This window comes from Musca domestica, unplaced genomic scaffold (assembly GCF_030504385.1).
Source record: "Musca domestica strain aabys unplaced genomic scaffold, Musca_domestica.polishedcontigs.V.1.1 429, whole genome shotgun sequence".
Taxonomy (NCBI): Eukaryota; Metazoa; Arthropoda; class Insecta; order Diptera; family Muscidae; genus Musca; species Musca domestica.
In genome coordinates, this window is record NW_026712331.1 from 134,918 (window position 1) to 157,476 (window position 22,559).

At 34.2% G+C, this 22,559-nt stretch overlaps 1 long non-coding RNA gene across 2 annotated transcripts; it reads left to right on the forward strand.

The window, feature by feature from the left end:
• Positions 1-15,060: 15,060 nt before the first annotated feature.
• Positions 15,061-21,200, forward strand: LOC131804353 (uncharacterized). 2 transcript variants are annotated; one of them, XR_009343101.1, is made up of 4 exons: positions 15,061-15,334; positions 15,394-15,668; positions 15,728-15,944; positions 20,997-21,200. It is a non-coding gene; the product is annotated as an uncharacterized LOC131804353 (long non-coding RNA). The 2 variants fall into 2 exon arrangements; XR_009343100.1 differs by having other exon boundaries at positions 15,394-15,647; positions 20,997-21,199.
• The last annotated feature ends 1,359 nt before the right edge of the window (positions 21,201-22,559 follow it).

Sequence of the window (22,559 nt, forward strand, 5' to 3'; positions counted from 1 at the left end):
GGACAAAGAACCCCTTGTGTAGAATTTCAGACAATTCCATTGAACAATGTGGCTAAAATCATCAAAATACTGAATATCGGCGGGTGCCGTAATATGGGGCCTATACGACATCGTGGACCAATATAGATAATTCCCTTTTAGGTGATAAAGTGCTCATAAGGAACTTCTTGTGCGGAATTTCAGACAATTCCATCGAAAACTGTGACTAAAATCATCAAAATACCGAATATCGGGGGGTACCGTTATATAAGGGTTATACGATATCGTGGAGCTATATAGACAATTCTCTGCAAGGGGTAAGTTACTCATAAATAACTCCTTGTGTATAATGTGAGACAATTCCATTGAAAAATGTGGCTAAAATCATCAAAATGCCGAATATCGGGGGAACGGTTATATAGACAATTCTCTTCTAGGGAATAAAGTATTTACAAGGAACTCTTCGAGTAAATTTTCAGATAATTTCGTTGAAAATGTGGTTGAAATCATAAAAATACCGAATATCGCGGGGTACCGTTGTATAGGAGATATACGATATCGTGGACCTATATAGACATCTTCGAACTTGACCTGCCTGCAGACCAAAGACAAATTTGTGCAAAATTTTAGTTTCCTATCATAATCCGTTTCGACTGTAGCGTGATTACAACAGACGGACGGGCGGACAGGGCTAAATCGTCTTAAAATTTTACGCTGATCAAGAATATTTTTATTTTGTTGGGTATAAAATTATTATTATTATGAGTTACAAACGGAATGACGAACTTAATATACCCTCCATATCATGTATGGTGGAGGGTATAAAAACGGTAGAGATCGGACTATTCCTTCTGGTTAATCCCTCGCAAAGGGTCAACGTTTTGAATTGCCAAAACGTTTGTAAAATCCGAAATAATCATCAGGTTCTCTTTATGTTTCACACCTCCTATTATTTCCACTAACAAAAGATCTGTTGTGAAGATGGGATATATCGATCCACTCCTTCTGGAGTTTTTTTTTTTTTTTGTTTTAAATTTCGACACTGACCAGAAAGAGTGGACCGATATATTCCATCTTAACACCAGACATTGGGTTAATATATATATCGGGATGTGTGAAATTTGAAGACAATCGGACTCTTACATCACACTTTATGAGAGTTGTAGTTATTTAAAATTTTGACCCTTTGTTGGAGAGGTACCAGAAGGAGTGGACCGATGTTGTCCATTTTTGCACATAGATCTTGTTGGACTTCCTCCCTATTAGGGGAGTTGGTTTGTTCCCTAATCTCCTAATATTCTTTACGAAAACTTTTTCCCTATGGAAAATTCCTTGTCACGTCTGTTCTTATTGTTAGTTGTTAACTATTTATCCTGGGCGGATTTTAACAGTGATACTATTTGTTCACCAGCCTTTGTTGAATGGGAGATGCTTATGGGATTCATTCCAGTCACCGTACGTATTGATTTATTATACTCGATGGTGGCTAAATGTACTATATCTTCGATAGGGTCCAGATTCTTGTCAATTTTAGGGCATTGCGCTACTTCCGTCAGTGTGTTGTGGAAGCGCTCCACCTGCCCATTTGATGTGCTATGTAGAGGTGGGACATTCACGATGTCAATGTCGAAGTGATTTTTGAACGTGGCCTTAATAGTGTGCGAGTTAAGTGACTTTTCGTTGTCACAATAAATGGTTTTTGTACCATGGAACATATTGAGCAACTGTAGTAGCTGTGGTTTAACATCCACTATAGTCCTGAATTTTAGTGACGGTACTATCGCAAATTTTGAAAAGTTGTCGATGCAAGTCAGAAAGAATTTTGACCCGGTGGAAAATATGTCAATAAGATGACGATCATACTTAGCCTGGGAACAAACTCGGCAGTTTGCCACAAGCTGCTTCGCTTACTTTTCCATTTTTGGAAAAGCTGCTCGGTGTGCCCGATTATGTTCACCTGTTATAATTTCCTGTTGTTCATTCGAGTCTGATATAACGATGACTAAATTCTCCGAGTGTCTGAACTTCACATTTGGAAAAAGTTCAACCAATTAATGCTGGAATTACGCAAGGCAAAGTCTTTTATAAAACAGTGGTAATATCCCTACAATCCTAAGAATGATCTTTATCCCCTTAGAGTGGTCAGTTCGGGAAACTTTTAATTTTGACCGGACTTGTTCTTATTCCCCCTTGGAAAACTAGAAATCCTTAATCTTCAAAACGAAAGGCAGAATATAAAGCACATATTTTCCGTTTTTTATGGAAAACGCAGTTTTTTCCTATCTGGTTCTTAAAGCTGTATCTGCTGAAAACCCGATTTCAAGTCAATTGTGATAAAAAATTTACTTCCACCAAGATTGGACAAGGTTTCCGTGATTTCAGGAATCGGATAATTACCGCTGAGAGTTTCCTTCCGTTGTCAGTTGATTTTTTTATCAATAGACTCGTGTACCTCATTCAAAATGTCAAGGCCAATGACGCCGTCAAATGACGTCAGTTCGGATAAAATGAAAAAATCGGCAACTATACCAGAAATTTTGACTGCATATTTGTGATTGATAGGGATAACCCCGTGGATTGATTTTGCTGAAACTGGATGCTGAACTAATTTAATTCCTTTTAGTTTTTTAACGCACCTGTGTCGACAAGTAGCAAAGCTTCCTCCCTCCCAATTGACCTTGAAATCCAAGGCAGGAGGGGCTTTGTTCCCAAAAAATTAAGCTCATCGTTTTCGTTGTTAGATCAGCAGGTAAATATGGTAGATTATGATCATCGTTGAGATGATTGACACGTTGTATATTTGGTCCTGTGTATCGCCCAGATTCGTGTCGTCATATCTCCTTGCGGCCTGTCAGTATGAGTATGATACGCAGGTGTTTAATTGGGAGAGGGAGGGGTCCACCTCAATAGTGTCCACTAGTCTTCGGTTAGATTTTTAACCACTGGCATGTGGGCAGAGTTAGCTTTTTATACCCTCCACCATACATTGTATGGAGGGTATATTAAGTTCGTCATTACGTTTAGAACTCATCGAAGTAATAATTTAGACCCAACAAAGTATTTATATTCTTGATCAGCGTAAAATTCTAAGACGATGTACACATGTCCGTCCGTTTGTCCGTCTGTTGTAATCAGACTACAGTCTAAACGAATTAAGATAGGAAGCTAAAATTTTGCACAGATCCCTCCTTTGTCTGCAGGCAGGACAAGTTCGAAGATCGGCTATATCGGTCCACGATATCGTATAGCCCCCATATAACGGTACCCCCCGATATTCGGTATTTTGATGATTTTAGCCACATTCTCTAATGGAGTGGTCTGAAAATCCGCACAAGAAGTTCATTGTGAGTACTTTATCCCTTGGAAGATAATTATCTATATAGGTCTACGATATAACGGTACCTGCCCATTTGATGTGCTATGTAGAGGTGGGACATTCACGATGTCAATGTCGAAGTGATTTTTGAACGTGGCCTTAATAGTGTGCGAGTTAAGTGACTTTTCGTTGTCACAATAAATGGTTTTTGTACCATGGAACATATTGAGCAACTGTAGTAGCTGTGGTTTAACATCCACTATAGTCCTGAATTTTAGTGACGGTACTATCGCAAATTTTGAAAAGTTGTCGATGCAAGTCAGAAAGAATTTTGACCCGGTGGAAAATATGTCAATAAGATGACGATCATACTTAGCCTGGGAACAAACTCGGCAGTTTGCCACAAGCTGCTTCGCATACTTTTCCAATTTTGGAAAAGCTGCTCGGTGTGCCCGATTATGTTCACCTGTTATAATTTCCTGTTGTTCATTCGAGTCTGATATAACGATGACTAACTTCTCCGTGTGTCTGAACTTCACATTTGGAAAAGTTCAACCAATTAATGCTGGAATTACGCAAGAGTGGGCAAGTCGCACAGCAGTGCGTTTACTACATCCGTTTTTACTAACCTTTGCAGGTGTTTGATCAGATCATCGTTTGTTCGGAATGTAATAAGGTGCCTTGTCTTTTTTCCAAAGCTATTAAAAGTTTTTATCTGAGGCTCTACACCTTCTTCCACGATTATCTGAAATTAAATTAAATCAAATGGTTTCCGAAAATCTGGATATTAGGATTTCTTTTATTGTGTCGAATTCCTCTTTCTATTCACTGGTAAAATCAACAGAAACTCTGCCATATTCTCCTCTCTGTATGCTTGAGAGTGGCTTTGCAATCTTGGCAAAGTCTTTTATAAAACAGTGGTAATATCCCTACAATCCTAAGAATGATCTTTATCCCCTTAGAGTTGTCAGTTCGGGAAACTTTTAATTTTTACCGGACTTGTTCTTATTCCCCCTTGGGAAACTAGAAATCCTAAATACTCAACCTCGTCCCGATTTGTTCCCTTAACACGTCATCTATAGACCTCTTGAAAATGCTTGGAGCATTCTTCAAACCGAAAGGCAGAATATAAAGCACATATTTTCCGTTTTTTATGGAAAACACAGTTTTTTCCTATCTTGTTCTTAAAGCTGTATCTGCTGAAAACTCGATTTCAAGTCAATTGTGATAAAAAATTTACTTCCACCAAGATTGGACAAGGTTTCCGTGATTTCAGGAATCGGATAATTACCGCTGATAGTTTCCTTCCGTTGTCAGTTGATTTTATATCAATAGACTCGTGTACCTCATTCAAAATGTCAAGGCCAATGACGCCGTCAAATGACGTCAGTTCGGATAAAATGAAAAAATCGGCAACTATACCAGAATTTTTGACTGCATATTTGTGATTGATAGGGATAACCCCGTGGATTGATTTTGCTGAAACTGGATGCTGAACTAATTTAATTCCTTTTAGTTTTTAACGCACCTGTGTCGACAAGTAGCAAAGCTTCCTCCCTCCCAATTGACCTTGAAATCCAAGGCAGGAGGGGCTTTGTTCCCAAAAAATTAAGCTCATCGTTTTCGTTGTTAGATCAGCAGGTAAATAAGGTAGATTATGATCATCGATGAGATGATTGACACGTTGTATATTTGGTCCTGTGTATCGCCCAGATTCGTGTCGTCATATCTCCTTGCGGCCTGTCAGTATGAGTATGATACGCAGGTGTTTAATTGGGAGAGGGAGGGGTCCACCTCAATAGTGTCCACTAGTCTTCGGTTTGATTTTTAACCACTGGCATGTGGGCAGAGTTAGCTTTTTATACCCTCCACCATACATTGTATGGAGGGTATATTATGTTCGTCATTACGTTTAGAACTCATCGAAATAATAATTTTAGACCCAACAAAGTATTTATATTCTTGATCAGCGTAAAATTCTAAGACGATTTAGACATGTCCGTCCGTCTGTTGTAATCAGACTACAGTCTAAACGAATTAAGATAGGAAGCTAAAATTTTGCACAGATCCCTCCTTTGTCTGCAGGCAGGACAAGTTCGAAGATCGGCTATATCGGTCCACGATATCGTATAGCCCCCATATAACGGTACCCCCGATATTCGGTATTTTGATGATTTTAGCCACATTCTCTAATGGAGTGGTCTGAAAATCCGCACAAGAAGTTCATTGTGAGTACTTTATCCCTTGGAAGATAATTATCTATATAGGTCTACGATATAACGGTACCCCCGAAAGAAATTGTACACAAGAGATTCTTTGTGAGCAGTTTACCCCCTGACATATATAGGTTAACGATATCATATATCCCCCATATAACGGTACCCCCGATATTCGGTATTTTGATGATTTTAGACATATTCTACTATGGTATTGTTTGAAAATCCACAAAATGAGTTCTTTGTGAACACTTTATATCCTGAAAGGTACTTGTCTATATAGGTCCACAATGTCGTATATCCCCCCATATATTGGCACCTTCCGATATTAGATATTTTAAAGATTTTAACAGAATTTTTAATGGATTTAATTTTTTGAAAATTTTCTAATTCGTTCCAAATGGTGGAGGGTATTCAAAGTTCGAACCGGCCGAACTTACTTCTTTTTTACTTGTTTCTTGTTAGAATTGTCATTAGACTTAGTTGCGAAATATTTCGCAAAAGCTAAGCGCTCGTTATTAGCATCTACTTCTTGTGCCAAAGCCAGAGTAGATGGAAGATCGGATAATCTTGAAACAAAAAGGATGTCGCAGAATAGATTTTTCATATAAATAATCTTTTGTTAATGGAAATAATGGGATGTGTGAAACATAAAGAGAACCTGATGATTATTTCGGAAATCATCATCAGGTTATCTCTATGTTTCACACATCCCATTTTTTCCAGTAACAAAAGATCTGTTGTGAAGATGGGATATATCGGTCTACTCCTTCTGGTACCTCCCCCACAAAGGCTTAAAATTTGAATATCCATAAAGCTCGTAAAAAGCGAAATTAAAATCCAATTCCATTCAAATATTAGGATTTGCAAAGTTGTAACAAAATCGGATTATTACTTCTTTTGTAATGTTACGATAAATTAATGCATGTGAACTACCCTTGTATTGATCACCTGTAACTAAGCTAAGTAGATCAGCTAATTAACAGCTGTAGTTTTAAGGATTGTTATTGTTATTTTTAAGGATATATTAAGAAAACAAAATCTAGGATTAAGTACCGTTATGTTTTATATATAAGGACGATGAAATTGAAAATAAAGTTCAGAAGTTAGAAAGAGCCTAAACCGGCTTTATAACTTCAGTAAAATTAAAAAATCAAAAGGCTCTTTTTATTGAGCTGGAAATCGCTGGCAACTACTTGTGCCTTCGAAAAAATTAAAAACATCTTTTTCTGCCAAGTGGCGTTTGTAAGCACCGGCAAACAAATTGAGGCAGGGCCCAATTTTCCACACACACATACATGTCTACACAAAAACATCAACAGGTTGCAGGCCAACATTACATTTTTCTTTTTTTTTTTTTTTGAAAGGTACCAGAAGGCGTGGACCGATATATTCCATCTTAACACCAGATAAGCAAAATCGGTTCACTCCTTCTGGTACCTCCCCCACAAAATGTCAACATTTTCAAAGAAAAAATTTTACTGTAAAGAAAGAGAAAGCATAATCCGATTTTGCTCCCAATTTGCAAATCCTAATATTTGCGTCACTAGGTCAGGTGCGAAAATAGACAATATTGGTCCACTCCATCTAGTACCTCACCCACAATGGGTCCAACTTTTGAATAATTACAACTCTTATAAAATGTGATGTAAGAGTCCGATTGTCTCCAACTTTCACACATCCCAATCATTTTAACAACACAAGGTCTGGTGTTAAGATGGAATACATCGGTCCACTCCTTCTGGTACCTCCCCCAAATAGGTCCACATTTTATATATCAATAAAGCTTATAAAACCCGAAATAAATATCCGATTCCATTCCAGACTTGCTACATCTCAATATTTCTATCAACACAGGATCTGCTATAACAAGTAAAAAAGCAGTAAAAATTTTCAAAAACTAAAATCTATTAAAAATTCTGTTAAAATCTTAAAAATACCGAATATCGGACGGTGATGATATATAAGATATTGTGGACCTATAAACAATTCTTTTTTAGGGGATAAAGTAAAGTACTCATACGAATCAGAATTCCGTTGAAAAGTGTGGATAAAATCATCTAAATACCGAATATCGGGGGGTACCGTTATATGGGGGATATACGATATCTTGTACCTATATAGATAATTCTCCGCTGAGATATTAAGTTCCCACAAGGAACTCTTTGTGTGGATTTTCAGACAATTCCGTTGAAAAATGTGGGTAAAATCATCAAAATACCGAATATCGGGGGGTACCGTTATATGGGGGATATACGATGTCGTAGACCTATATAGATATTTCTCTGCCGAGGTATAAAGTACCCACAAGGAATTCCTTGTGGGGATTTTCAGACAATTCCGTTGAAAAATGTGGGTAAAATCATCAAAATACCGAATATCGGGGGGGTACCGTTATATGGGGGATATACGATATCGTAGACCTATATAGATATTTCTCTGCCGAGGTATAAAGTTTTTTTTTCAGACAATTCCGTTGAAAAATTTGGGTAAAGTTATCAAAATACCGAATATCGGGGGTACCGTTATATGGGGGATATACAATATTGTGGACCTATATAGATAATTCTCTTTCAGGGAGTAAAATAGTGACAAAGAACTCCTTGTGTAGAATTTCAGACAATTCCATTGAACAACGTGGCTAAAATCATAAAAATACTGAATATCGGGGGTAACGTAATATGGGGGCTATACGATATCGTGGACCAATATAGATAATTCTCTCCCAGGTGATAAAGTACTCACAAGGAACTATTTGTGTGGAATTTCAGACAATTCCATAGAAAAAGGTGGCTAAAATCACCAAAATACCGAATATAGTGGGATACCGTTGTATGGGGGATATACGATATATATAGACAATTCTTTGCCAGCCCATCTTCGAAATTGACCTGCCTACAGACCAAAGACAGATTTGTGCAAAATATTAGCTTCCTATCTTAACTCGTTTCGACTGTAGCGTGATTACAACAGACGGGCGGACGGACCAGGCTAAATCGTCTTGGAATTTTACGCTGATAAGGAATATATTTATTTTGTTGATGTTCAAATTAAAATCAATCATGGGATCACTACGTCGTATATTCCCGAACTACAGTTTGGCTTTAAGAAAGGACAATCTACCACAGATGCCCTTCTTAAATTCCATAATGATATTGTATGTAAACTTCGAGAACGGAAATGTACAGTAGCTCTTTCATTAGATGTAGAAAAAGCTTTTGATCACGCATCACACATAGGAATTTTGTATAAAATGGTGCAAATTCACTTTGATCCAATTGTTAAAAAATTATTTTATAGTTTCTTTTCGAATAGAAAGATTTTTGTCCAGTTTTGTCAAAATATATCAGATTTGGATGTTATTAAATTCGGTGTTCCCCAAGGATCTATACTGGCTCCACATTTATATAATATATTTATATGCAGACGATGCCCTACTATATGCTCATGACAAATCACCACATATGGCAATGTGCAAAGTTAAGCATCACTTTGATAAGGTTTCGCGTTGTTATGATAGCTGGGGCATTAAAATCAATCCATCTAAAACCGAGGCCATATGCATAAGAAATGCATCAGGGAGATGTAAGAAGTATGTGGTTCCCGAAAGTAAAACTTTAAAAATAGCAATAAATGGTGTAGATATTCCTTTAGGTAATACTATGAAATATTTAGGTGTTACATTCAATAATTTATTAAAATTTAACAAACACGCTAGGCAAGTTTTGGGAAAGGCGTACGGAATTCTTAGATTTTTTTCTAGAATTTTGACAAATAGGGATCTTCCAAGTAAGACTAAATTACTTTTATATAAAACCAGCATAAACCGGTGTTTCTGTATGCGTTCCCAATATGGTTTAGCATATCCCCTGTCATCATTTGTGAAATAGAAATTTTTGAGCGGAAAGTTCTTAGACATTGCGTTGGCAAATACTATGAATCTAGCAACAAACGATATTCCAACAGGGTAGTTTATGAAGAATCCAAAAATTCTCCCGTTGGATTGCACGTCTGTGATTTGATTTCTAAATTTATTCAGCGAATACGCGGTCATGAAAATAGCTATGTTTATAAAATATATGATGATCAAAGATTTTATAGTTGGGCGAATACTAATTACTTCTCTCTAATCGGATATATTAATGAAATGACCCCGAATTTCAACATTCATACTAATATTCACCATTCATTTTATACAAATTTCTACCTGGTACACACAGGGGTTAACATGCAGGTTGTTTGCTTACAATAACGTTTCCTTTCCTTTGTCTTTATCTTTTTTTATATTTATTTTAGTTTTTAAGTTTAATCGAGTTTCACACACAAAACAAATGTATTCCCAGGAGCAAGGAATTATAATAACACTTAATGATTTAATTACTTAATTTCCGTTTTTAAGCAAAAGCTTGATGCTGCATACATTTATTGTAAATTACGATCATACATTATAATCATAAGTTTTACATAATATTATTGAAGGTATTTTTTAATCATTATAGTGTTTTAAAAAAGGCTCAATAAACAAAACCTTAACCTTATTTGTTGGGTCTAAAATTATTATCTCGATTAGTTACAAACGGAATGACGAACTTAATATACCCTCCATACCATGTATGGTGGAGGGTATAAAAACGGTAAAGGTTAATCCCTTACAAAATAAATAAAATCCGAAATAATCATCAGGTTCTCTTTATGTTTCACACATTCCATTATTTCCACTAACAAAAGATCTGTTGTGAAGATGGGATATATCGATCCACTCCTTCTGGTATTCCCCCACAATGGCTTAAAATTTTGAATATCCATAAAGCTCGCAAAAACCGAAATTTAAATCCAATTCCATTCAAATATTGGGATGTGCAAAGTTGTAGCAAAATCGGATTATTACTTCATTTTCTGTGCAGAATTTTTTTTTAAATTTCGACATTGGGGGAGTTACCAGAAAAAGTGGACTGATATATTCCATCTTATCCCCAGATGGGCAATATCGGTCCACTCCTTCTGGTACATCCCCCACAAAATGTCAACATTTTCAAAGAAAATAATTTATTGTACAGAAAGAGAAAGGATAATCCGATTTTGCTCCAAATTTGCAAATCCTAATATTTGCGTCACTAGGTGAGGTGCGAAAATGGACAATATCGGTCCACTCCATCTAGTACCTCTCCCACAATGGGTCAAAATTTTTGTTTTGTAATTACAACTCTTATAAAATGTGATGTAAGAGTCCGATTGTCTCCAACTTTCACACATCCCAATAATTTTAATAACCCAAGGTCTGGTGTTAAGATGGAACATATCAAAAAAAATATATATATTTTCTGCACAGAAAGAGAATCGATATTCCGATTTTGCTCCAACTATGCAAATCCTAATTTTTGCGTCATTTTAGGTCAGGTGCGAAAATGGACAATATCGGCCCACTCCATCAAGTACATCCCCACAAAGCGTCAAAAATTTGAATAATTACAAATCTAATTACAACAAAGTAGCCACACGGAAATCCTTTTATGCAATTTCAGAATTCCGTTGAAAAGTGTGATTAAAATCATTTAAATACCGAATATCGGGGGTACCGTTATATAGGGGATATACGATATTGTGGGCCTATATAGACAATTCTCTTTCAGGGGGTAAATTATTGACAAAGAACTCCTTGTGTAGAATTTCATATAATTCCACTGAACAATGTGGCTAAAATCATCAAAATGCCAAATATCGGGGGTACGGTTATACAGACAATTCTCTTCTAGGGAATAAAGTAATCACAAGGAACTCCTCGAGTAAATTTTCAGATAATTTCTTTGAAAATTGCGGGTGAAATCATAAAAATACCAAATATGGGGGGTACCGTTGTATGGGGGATATACGACATCGTGGACCTATATTGACATTTCTCTACCAGGGGGTAAAGTACTCATAAAGAACTCCTTGTATACAATTTCAGACAAAATGTGAATAAAATCATCAGAATGCTGAATATAGGGGAGTACCGTTATATGGGGGCTATACGATATCCTGGACCTATATAGACAATTCTCTTCCAGGGGGTAAAGTACTCATTAAGAACTCCTTGTGTACAATTTCAGACAATTCCATTGAAAAATGCGACTAAAATCATAAAAATACGGAATATCGGGAGGGGTACCGTTATATAGGGGCTATACGATATCGTAAACCTATATAGAATATTCTCTTCCAGGGGGTAAAGTACTCATTAGAAACTCCTTGTGTACAATTTCAGACAATTCCATTGAAAAATGCGATTAAATCATAAAAATACCGAATATCGAGAGGGGTACCGTTATTTGGGGGCTATACGATATCGTGAACCTATATAGTCCATCTTCGAACTTGACCTGCCTGCGGACCAAAGACAGATTTGTGCAAAATGTTAGCTTCCTACCTTAATTTGTTTCGACTGTAGCGTGGCTCAGCGACAGCTACCAGCCTACCAATGCCACAACGCCATTGGTGATTACGCTACCTAAATAAAAGCAATATTTTTACATGTTGATGCCGCAAGCTAAAATTTTGCACAGATCTCTTTTTTGTCTGCAGGCAGGTCAAGCTCGAAGATGGGCTATATCGGTTCACGATATCGTATAGCCCCCATATAACGGTACCATCCGATACTCGGTATTTTAAAGATGTTAACCACATTTTCCAATGGAATTTTCTGAAAATTCACACAAGTAGTTCCTTGTGAATACTTAACCCCCTGAGAGAGGATTGTCTATATAGGTCCACGATATCGCTATCCCTCATATGACGTTACCTCCGATATTCGGTATTTTCATAACTTTACCCACATATTTCAATGGCATTGTCTGAAAATTCACACAAGGAGTTCCTTGTGATTACTTTATACCTCGGCAGAGAAATATCTATATAGGTCTACGAAATCGTATATCCTTCATATAACGGTACCCCCCGATATTCGGTATTTTGATGATTTTACCCACATTTTTCAACAGAATTGTCTGAAAATTCACACAAGGAGTTCCTTGTGGGTACTTTATACCTCGGTAGAGAATTATCTATTAGATCCACGATATCGTATAGCCCCCGTATAACGGTACCCTCGATATTCGGTATTTTGATGATTTTATCCACATTTTTCAACGGAATTGTCTGAAAATTCACACAAGGAGTTCCTTGTGGGTACTTTATACCTCGGTAGAGAATTATCTATTAGATCCACGATATCGTATAGCCCCCCTATAACGGTACCCTCGATATTCTATATTTTGATGATTTTAGCCACATTTTTCAACGGAAATTGTACTCAAGGGGTTTTTTGTGAGCACTTTACCACCCGACAGAGAATTCTTTATATAGTTTAATGATATCGTATAGCACTCATATAACGGTACCCCCGATATTCGGCATTTTGATGATGTTAGCCACATTTTCAAATCGTATTGTCTGAAAATCCACACAAGGAGTTCTGTGTGAGCACCCTTTCCCTGAAAGGGAATTGTCTATTTATAGGCCCGCAATATCGTATATTCCCAATGCAACGGTAACCGTAGATATTCAATAGTTTGTAACTGCCTGGGTTAAGTGGAGTAGGTACATGTTGGTAAGCTGCGGCTTAGCTCGCCGGATAGGGGAGTTCTTTATCCACTTGACAGCACACTTAAATTTGTGTACCTTTGATTAGTTCGTAACTGTCATCATAGTTTGTATTAAGAAAAAAAAGGGAAAACAATAAAAAGAATTTAAGAGGAAACGGATGTATACATATATCTGCCTTAGCCTTTCAATTTAAAATAAACACAAGGTAGAATTCCAGTTTGAATGAGGTTCTGATGTTGCACTTCTTTGGCTTTGCCCACCCCTCATATACATTTTTCAGTATACCTTGGTGTTTCTGTCGGCAAAAATTCTGTAGAAACACCCCAAAAACGACTATCACTACCCTGATAAATTACTCAACCCATTTTAAATAAAAGTTTACATTTCCATTTTCTAATTATTTAATTTGTTCATATATTATTAATCTTTAGCAAATATGCTACACATTATTTATAATAATATTTTAATCATACTAATTTTACCTTAATTTATTTTAAATTGAATTTATTTAATAATTTTAATATTTATAATTTTTTTTTAATTTTATTATATAATATATATTATTTTTACATTCTTTTTTATATTATTTTTAATAATTAAAACTAGTTCTATTTTTTTTTTTTTTTTTTTTGATTTGTATAAATTTATGTATATAATTTCTTTCAGTTTTATATTTTTTTTTTACTAATTTTACTCATAAAAATTATTATTCATAAAAAATTGTTTTGGCAAATTAATGAGTTTTTTTAGGACATTATATGATTTATATTTATATTGATTTAAAATGAAAGTAAAATTTTGTGTCATGCTACATATTTTGTGAAGAAAACCTTTTATACAGGGATAATTTTTATTGAAAATCATAAGCGCCTAAAACTCCGCTTTAGATTTTCGACAATTTATTTTAAATAGTTTTACGAACAATTTTTCTTGTTTGTACAGTTATTTTTTTTGAACACGTGAGGTGTGTCGAATTTGATTATATTTTTTTTAACATATCAATTTGAATACAAATATTAGTTTTTTTTCGCATTTAATATATATATTTTTTATGCAGAATGATCTTTCATAATTTTATAATTTTTTTGACTGTCGTACTCACTCGTATCAATTTTTTTTATCAAAAAAAAATGTAGTCTTTCAATCTGGTTTTTGAGTTAGATAAGTGAAGCTTTCTCATTTATTGTGAATCCCGGGATAAAGTGGTTTCGCCATCCACAGGTGAAGTTGGTTTGCAACATATGTATATATATATATATATATAATCCAACCTGAGGACTGCTTGTTCCTGATAAAAAAAACATATCCTGGTTTTACCACAATATCCCGAGTGTAAAATTTTTTTAATATCAAAAATATTTTATTAACGTCAATGTCAGCTATGACTATTCTTGAATGATATTTTTAATTGATTTTGATTAAAATCAGTATATAATTTCACTGGTTCACCATTTATTTTACAGACTTTTTGTATTTATTTAACGGCTATTATCTACTTCGTGGTGGTTTTTAGTATATCACCTTCACTCTGACAGTCTATGACTTTCTAAATCGTAACTTCAATGTCACTTTCAATGAAGGTCAGAATGCACATGGTGGAAATATAGTGATATACTGTCATTCGAATATCAACCATGGTGGATCTCGATATTTTTATCCTTTGTTCTGGGTTTAATCTCCAGATGGCGCTAAATTACATCACTTGTAAGAATGTTTTCAGTAGTAAACACGTATATATTTGGTGTATACCAAAATAGTATTCAAGTAGTTTACTACATTATAAATTGTATTCATTATTATTTTTATTATTTAATAAAAAAATCAAAACTTGATTCATTCGATAAATTGTACATATTTGGTTTGAGGATTGATCGTACAATTTATGATCAGGCACAGTTTGAAGTTTTTTTTACACCGTGGTGTAACTACGTAACATGAAATTGAATCCCTTTACAACACTGGTAGACACGAACAGATGTTTTTTATTATTTTGTTTTGCTTTTACCTTTTTACAACTTCTTGATGGAAACCATAAATTCAACCAAATAAATAAAATTAATTGTAATTTGTTTGTGACCCAAAAATATATAATCGACTGTGCAATAATATTCAAATGTGGCCAATGCATAATTATGTGTGGGTATTCATACCCAGCCCAAAGGTGGCTGTCACAAAGCCAGATCATTTTTCGGAACCTGTGTAGGGAAAATGATTTGGGAGTCAGTATGAATACAACCATCAGGTAATTACAAATAATTATTGTATAAAACGTATTCATAAATATTATTTTATATATTTCAGGCTACAATTATTATTGAAATGATTCACCTTCTTGAAATACATGCCAATGTTTGTATGGGATTGGAAATACCCAGAACTACCTGTCTTGTAAGGTTTATAATAACATAAACAAAAACTGAAAGTCTGTCATAACAAAAAAAAGGATATCTGTGTGTGACAGGGCAATAAAAATCTGATGTGGAAATTACTCAAGACAGAGTTTTGCATTTGCTGCAATATGTGTATATCATAAATGCATGTATTCAGCTAAAGATGTAATGAAATATTTCGTAAAAGTTGGTTTCCAGTACGATTGTTATTGTTATTTTAACATTTATTTTTTTACCCTTTTCAGGTATTTAAGCTGTAGTAAAATGGGTTTACTTTCAATGGAATAGGATTGTCCACTTGTATCAAAAATGAAATTATCTTATTTTGGTTTTTTGAATATAATTTAATGAAATACCATTCTTTCTTTTTCAGATGGTGTTATATCTTGTTTGCCGAACACAATGACGACCTATGGATGTCATGGATTTTTATTTTAACAACATTGCATCAACTGGCATTTGGTGAGAGTAACTATTATTTTACTAACCATAGATGACAATGTAGTACTAACCTATTGTTTGAGGTGTTGCGCATGAATGGTACCAATGAGTTGGCCCTTTAGGTTTTCCACTTCGTAATAGCAATTTCCAATGGCTTTTCTTATTCTGCATTTAAGCCATGGTTTACAAAATTTTGCATTTATTCCTTTGGCAAAATTGCTTTGTACAAAATTTTTCCTATAGACTTCTTGTCCTGGTTTGTAGGTTACAATTCTGCTTCTTCTATCATATGAGCGTTTATTACGTTCATAAGCCTCATGCAGATTTTTATTAATATTCTTATGCAAAATTTGCATTCTGTCTGATGCAGGTAAAATATCCAGACTACCATCTTCTAAGGCGTTTAGTTTTCTGAGAATTCCATACGCGTCTGCGTGTGTTATCATGTTGTAGCCTGTTAAGGCAAAATATGGTGATGTACCTGTTGAGGCGTGTAACGTCGATCGCAAGGCACACTCGATTTTGGGTAACTTTTCATCCCATTTAGATTGGTCGGAGTTTATATAACTTCTTATACTGCTAAGAATGGTTTGGTTTACTCGCTCACTTGCATTTGCTTGTGGTGCGTGTATTGCAGTTCGTATATGTTTGATTCCAAATAATTTTAATGTATCTTTAAACATATCGGATGTAAATTGTCTTCCGTTGTCGGAATGAATAAATTCTGGTACACCGAATTTATAAAAAATCTCTTCTACCAAAAATTTTATGACTTGTGTAACCGTAGCCTTTGTCATTGCCTTTAGTACCACAAATTTGGTTTTATGGTCTAAAACGATAAAAATGTAGGCTTTTCCAGATTTTGTTCTTGGATATGGACCTAAGAAGTCGATATAAATCTTCTGAAAAGGCCTTTGGGTTATAACTTCATTACCCATCGGTGGTCTTAATATCTGTTTAGGGTGTTTATTTTCTTTACAAATTTCACAATTGTTAATATATTGTTTAATTTCATAAGCCATCGTTGGCCAATAGAAATATTGCCTGATATCATACAATGTCTTCGATATACCAGCATGACAAGTGTTGTTGTTATGAGATTTGGCTATTATTTCTGTTGTTAAATTATCTGGAAGCCATATCTTCCAACAGTCGTCTTCACTTTCAACATCTATTCTATTAAATTTTACCCTTTTGTACACGATTCCATCGCACACTTTTAGGTCAGGTAGACGGTTTCTGTTTTGCTCAATGGTATCAATAAGACTTAAATATGTTGGATTTTTGAACTCATTTGAATTGAAATTAATAAATGGAGTATTTTCCACGGTGATTTCATCCATGTCCATACGTGATAGCATATCAGGTACAACGTTTTTAGTGCCTTTACGATGCTCGATTGTAAAGCTGTAGCTTTGGAGTTGTAAACTCCATCTTGCTAGTCTTCCGTTTCAATCTTTTTGGCGCATATGCCATTGTAAACTGGAATGGTCTGTTATTACAGTAAAATCCATGAGCTCAATATACTGTCTAAATCTTTCTATTGCGAGTATGACTGACAGACATTCTTTTTCCGTCGTTGAATAGTTTCGTTGGGCACTGTTCAGTTTCTTGGAAAAATATTCAATTGGATGTTCTCCATTTTCATCATCTTTCTGAAAAAGAACAGCACCAACTCCGACGTTTGAAGCGTCACATTGTACGAAGAATGGTCTAGTAAAATCAGGACTCCACAATATCGGACTGGAAGTTAGACATATTTTCAATTTTTCGAATGACTCTAGAGCTTCTGGAGTCATGATGAATTTTGGACATTTTCTTAAAGTATCTGTCAAAGGAGCTGTCAGAGTGGAAAATTCATGGATGAATCTACGATACCATCCTACCGTTCCTAAGAATTTTCTCACATCTTTTGAGATTTAGGAGGTTTTATATTGACAATTGCTTCAATTTTTCCAGGGTCAGGTTTGAGTTTACCTGCTCCGACAATGTACCCTAGGTATTTCAATTCTTTGTAGCAAAATTTGGATTTTTCCATATTAATTGTCAATCCCGCGTTAGTTAACCTTTCTCCTACTACTTTAAGTATTTGCATATGATCCTTAAAATTCTGTGACACTATCAGGAGATCATCTAGGTACACAAACACTAGGTCTTTCAACTCTGAAGGAATCACTTTGTCCATAAGTCGACACCTCCTTTGAGCTGCATTGCACAGTCCAAAAGGCATTACCTTAAATTGGTAGTGAGGTCTACCTTGGACAGTGAACGCTGTTAAGGGTCGACTTGATTCCTCCAGAGGAATTTGCCAAAATTCATCCTTTAGATCGATGGCGGTTATGAAATGTGTATCTCCTAGTCTAGCCAATAAACCATCAATGTTTGGCAATGGATATGCGTCTTTTCGAGTTACTTTATTTAATTCCCTTGCGTCAAGACATAATCGGTTTTTATTCGGCTTGATAACTAGCGTCACTCTATTATTCCACTCTGCATTTGTTGCGACTTCTATAACATCTAATTCTATCATGCGATCCAATTCATTATACATTAGTTTTTGAACCGCTGGACTGACTGGAAAATATCTCATTTTTTTCGGAATAGCATTTCCGACGTCAATGATATGTTTTTCGAGATGAGTTTTTTCCAACCCATGTTTTGTATAACATCTAAAGAATAGTTTCGCATTTTCTAATTGTATATTTTCCTCATATGATAGTTCATGTGTCTTTTAGTTTCTATGTTCATGACGTCATTGTGCAATTCATTAACATCCGGTTCGACAGATATTTTAATGTTTAATTTTTTCCAAAAATCATATCCTAGTATCAAAATTTGTTTTAAGTTTGGTACTAGATACAATGTCAATTCTTTCGTCTTATTTCCGCATTTCAATTCAACATTTATTTTGCCTATTATTTCTTGATGTTTACCGTCTGCTGTTTTAATCGATGATTTAAAATTAAGGATAGGTGTATTCATCATTTTGGCATTTTCTAGGCAGTTTTTGCCTAAACAACTGACCGATGCACCACTATCCATGAGACCTGTGAAATCAATTCCATTTAACTTGACATCCATGTATGGTCTGATGTCGTTAGCTACTTCTATGCAGGCAGATGCTATCTCCTGTCTTTCTTTTTTTCGTTTGGTGTAAGATTTCCCAGCTTTAAGTACTTTTTTGCTTATCGTAGGTACAAAATCTTTAAATATGTCAGACCTAATTTTATTGTATTGTTCCAATCGTTGTTCATATGGAACAAGGATTTTTAATTTTGGTGTATGCTGTCTTAATTGATGATTTGTGGTTTTTAGTAGAATAGGTTTTGCTTCTAATATATTTTAGTTTTGTTTACTGGTTTACATTCTGTTGAGAACATGAGGTCCCAGTTTTTCCTATGTTCTTCATTTGGTTTCCCAAACACCTAGGGCATTTTGGTGATGTGACCCCATCGAACCCACATCTGTAACAGAATATGTTACGTTGGTCCAATTCGCAATCCATAAAAGTATGGCCTGATTGCTTGCAGTTCCAACAAGTTAGGATCTTAGTTGTTGTTGTTTTGTTGTTATGTAGAGCTTCTACATCTAGGGCATTTTCGAATGTCTCATTTAAGTCATGTTCTAGTTCATGAATTCGTCTATAATTATGTGGCTGTTGTTGTCGAAAAGATAGACGTTTTGACATTGTAACTTCAGCTCTTTTGCATTCCTCAAGGAGGTCATCGATTGAATCTATGTTTTTGGCATAAATTAGTTGAACTAATCCGTCTTTGAGATTGTCTTTTATGATTCTCACAATCTCAAATTCGGGTATAGGTATTCTCATTTGATTTTTGAGACGAACAATTTCCGATATGTAGATGTCAGCGGTTTCCGATGGAAGCTGTCGACGCTCTATTATTTTTCGTTGTATTTCGAAATCACTTTCGAAATTTCGAAATTTTTTTATGAAGTGGTATTTTAAATGATCCCATTCGCATACTGGGTTTTGTTGTCTAAATAACCAAAGCCATTCTGATGCTCTACCAGTGAGTAAATGGTGAAATCCTTTCACGAAAATGTCTAAAGGACAGTTATAGTCTAACCTTAAAGACTCGACCCTAAATACGAATTCTTCCACACTGATGGACTTAGAAGAACCATCAAATTTCAATCCCCACTTTTGAAGTTGTAGTGGTGTTATTGATTTATAACCAAGAGGAAAATTCTGAGAATATGGTTCCCTAATTGTTTGTGGATTGTAATGTTGATTAGGTTGTTATTGGAAATGTGTGTTCTGCTGTTGCGCATTTTGAGAAAATATCTCCGGTCTTATTGGATCAGGAGTAATATTTAATGACATATTTCTTAGTGAGTCAATTGAGTTTCTCACTACTTGAGGTATCATTAATGCAAAACGATCTTCCATATTTTTCATTGCTTTATATTATTATTAGAACTTGGCATTGCCGTGTTTATGACAGTATTTCTTGTTGTTTCCTGACCTGTTAAACTACTGTATGGTGGTCTTGTAATTGATGTACTAGTTTCAGGTGATGATGTATGTACACCAGTAGGTAAAGATGTAATGATAGACATAAGTGGTGGAATACCTGCTTCAACCACAGTTCTATCTGCACCTTGTGCTGAAGTATTAGAAATATTCATATTGTTACGATTGCTAATAGGTGTATTAGAAGTTGTAATATTGGTTAAAGTATTGGGATTTATGAGATTGGGGTTAGTTAGTATTGCAGCATTAGATGTGCTTGCAACATCAATATTAGTGCCGCTCGCAATAGGTGTATTTTTGTTTGCCAATCTGCTAGAAGTTCTAGTTTGACTTGGGTTTTTGTTGGCCATAATGAATTCAAGTTAGAAAATTATATGTATCTCATGCAAGAAAACAGATAAAAGGATAAAAAAAATTGTTGAAGTGTAGTATTATAATATTTGAAGTTAAATGACTATATTAGAAGTTATGATTTAATATTTGTATAATTGTTTGATATGTTTACGTATATATATTAACATAAAAATTGCTTTTTTTTGTATTTTTAAATATTAATAAAGTATTTTTTTTTCTTTCAGGTAAATATTCCTGGTATTTTTTTATAACTTATGTATTTTATAATATTCGAGTTCTGTATTTTTCTGTTTACTTATTTGTCTAATTTTGATTGAATTTTAATATTTTAATTTATTATATATATCCACATTTATTTTTGTTTTCTTAATATAAATATATAATGTTTTAAGTAATTATATTTTTGGGGAATTTTTTTTTTAATGAATTTAAATTAAATAATAAATGTGTTTATATATAGTTTACATGTATTGTTTCTTATTTATATACTTTTTTTGATTGTATTTTTTGTATCGTTATTTATAATTCAATTAATTTTAACAAAATCACATATATGTATTTATAATTATATATACTTTCAATTCATTCAGTATCTATATTATATTATTAATAAAAATAAATTATATTAATAATTCAAGACAATATAAATGTTTTTGTTTTTCGTTTTTTTTTAATATAAATTGATTATAGAATTTGTATTTTTTTATAATATTTCTAGATAAATTTAATATCTCTAATATATATTTTTCTTAAATAATGAACTTTGTATGACAATCTTTTAATAAAAAAAATTATTGTACGATAATAATTTGTATTATTCTTTTACTGTTAATTTTTTGAATATTTAGGTTGAATATATTTTATCAGGTAGTGATTTTTTATAATATGTTTATCTAAGAATAAAACAATTTAATGGATTTTCAAAATTTTACTAATTTCTAATTATAATTAGAAATTTAAAATAACAGAAAAATTGAATTGTTTTTGAAATATTTTAAATTATGTTTACATTATCTATAAACATATAAAATAAAGTATTTATTTTAATTGGATGTTATTTGTTTTCTTTGTTTTGGCTAGAGTATTTTGTAGGCAAGTATAAGTATACAATTTGGGACAAAAATAAGTTAATTGTTATAAAAACTTTCGAAGTCATTTCTGCTTTCTGCTTTCAAAAGAAAAAAAGAACGTATAATACCAAGCTGTATAGCCTCTGATTATGTTTCTTTATTTTTATGATTGCTTATACATCTTGATCGATTGTAGACTTGTGGAATTGATTGTAACTGAGCACCTGTACAACACGGCATGGCTATGAAAATGCCTTCCGGGATACCGATGTGTAGAATACAATCTGTTCCAAAGTTTGGGCTATGTTGGAAAAATCAAAAATTTAAAATTGCTCTATAGTTGGGCGCCATAAATGTAACTGCCTGGGTTAAGTGGAGTAGGTACATGTTGGTAGGCTGCGGCTTAGCTCGCCGGATAGGGGAGTTCTTTATCCACTTGACAGCACACTTAAATTTGTGTACCTTTGATTAGTTCGTACTGTCATCATAGTTTGTATTAAGAAAAAAAGGGAAAACAATAAAAAGAATTTAAGAGGAAACGGATGTATACATATATCTGCCTTAGCCTTTCAATTTAAAATAAACACAAGGTAGAATTCCAGTTTGAATGAGGTTCTGATGTTACACCTCTTTGGCTTTGCCCACCCTCATATACATTTTTCAGTATACCTTGGTGTTTCTGTCGGCAAAAATTCTGTAGAAACACCCCAAAAACGA